This window comes from Pseudophryne corroboree, chromosome 7 (genome assembly GCF_028390025.1).
Source record: "Pseudophryne corroboree isolate aPseCor3 chromosome 7, aPseCor3.hap2, whole genome shotgun sequence".
NCBI lineage: Eukaryota > Metazoa > Chordata > Amphibia > Anura > Myobatrachidae > Pseudophryne > Pseudophryne corroboree.
The window spans coordinates 85,320,825-85,322,675 of NC_086450.1; positions in this window are offsets into that span (position 1 = coordinate 85,320,825).

Below are 1,851 nucleotides of genomic sequence, written 5' to 3' on the forward strand. Positions count from 1 at the left end.
CCCGGGTGACACTGGCAGGCATCAGCAGAAGCACTAGTACCACTATCAGCACCCCTCCCCCCCCCCATCCATCCGTCCCGACTCCCAATCCCACCAAGAGAACAGAACAGTGATAAGCCCTCTCTGGCCACAGGGCAGGTGCCGCAAAGTGTGACACACTGTCACCAGTCCACCATGCGGCCGCTTGGCACTGGCAGTTGTCTGCTTATGTGGGCACAGCTGAAGTTGCAGGCTGGCATGGGGCTGTACAGCATGACCTCTCTGCCATCACGCTATGTGGAGCCACACTGCTGCACAGCATCTGAGCCATGTGCTGGTAGTGCTCAGCGCTGCCTGGCAAAAAAACAAATGTGTACACGCACACTCAAATCCTGCAAATCCCATGATTGGGGGCTTCAATCCTGGCATTCAAAGCCCTGCCTTCTTGGGACAAAATTCCAGGATCTCACCGATTCCAGTTCTGGAATTGGCCTCCCTATCTACAAACTCCTTCCCTTGTGTACATTCGTGCAAACAATGTGCAACGAGTCAGACGCCCACTTTTAATGCCCATGTGCACTGTAAAACCGATTGGTGCATCCTTAGGCACCATCGAAATATGCGTGCAGATTTCAGGCGTCTCTGAATCAGACCCACTGTGTGGTGTTGGGAGTGGAAAGGCCACAACAGTTTTATTTGAATACTTGAAAACACATAAGAAAACAATACAGGTTGAGTATCCCATATCCAAAATGCTTGGGACCAGAAATATTTTGGAAATCGTATTTTTTGTATTTTGGAATTATGTATTTATTTATTTACAGTTACTTATATAGCGCAGCAAATTCCATTGAGCTCTACAACTGGACACAATGATAAGACACAACTGGGTAATAACAAACAGTCAGAGGTAGGAAGGAATATTTGTATACCATAATGAGAGATCATGGCGATGGGACCTAAGTCTAAGCACAGAATGCATTTATCTTTCATATACACCTTATATACACTGTCTGAAGGTCATTTTAGCCAATATTTTTAATAACTTTGTGCATTAAACAATTTGTGTACATACACACAATTCATGTATGTTTCACTATCTGTTCTATCTGTGCTACCCGTTCTTCGCATAAGAGTTTCTGATTTTCACGGTTGAAAATATAAATTAGTGTTAAAAATTTGGTAAATCTATGGAGATGAAATAAATAGTGGAAAACTGCTCTAATCAAGCTGGTAACAATCCCCAGGTGCTGCGGGAGGGGGTTACTCTAGACAAGAAGTACAAAAGGGATTTTTCCCACGCACTCTGCAGGCTGTTAGTAAGAAGAACTATATACTATGTAATAATAGGAAATTTAGAGCTCTTCGTTACATATGTTTTGCAAAAGATATGATAAGCCTCCAGGCCACTTCACGGCTGCTCTATTGCTGGAGGTCCCTAACTAAGCATGGGTCCAAGGCTTGGACCCCACAAAGTCGGCTCAGGACCGACCACCCCAGGGCAGCACACCATTGAAATACTAAAGTGTTAATATGTGTTAAGAAAGAAGCAGAAGCTATGGGTTAGAAAGTGCTACAAAAATAAGGGTGTTAATAAAATACTCAAAAGAGTAATATTAGTGAAAAAATAGGAGTGTTACATAAGTGCTAAATAAATAATATGGCATGCTACCCCAAGGTGGCCCAGCCCCACCAGACCCGGGGGGTACCACTCCCCAAACCCATACACAGCATAATAATAATAACATCCACTATGGGTCATACAATTGCTTAATATATGGCCACATGATAATGGCACATACAGAACATATCCAGATTGAGAGCTAGTTTACCTGGAGGCACCCCTGTATCCTCCAAATGGCACTACAGGAC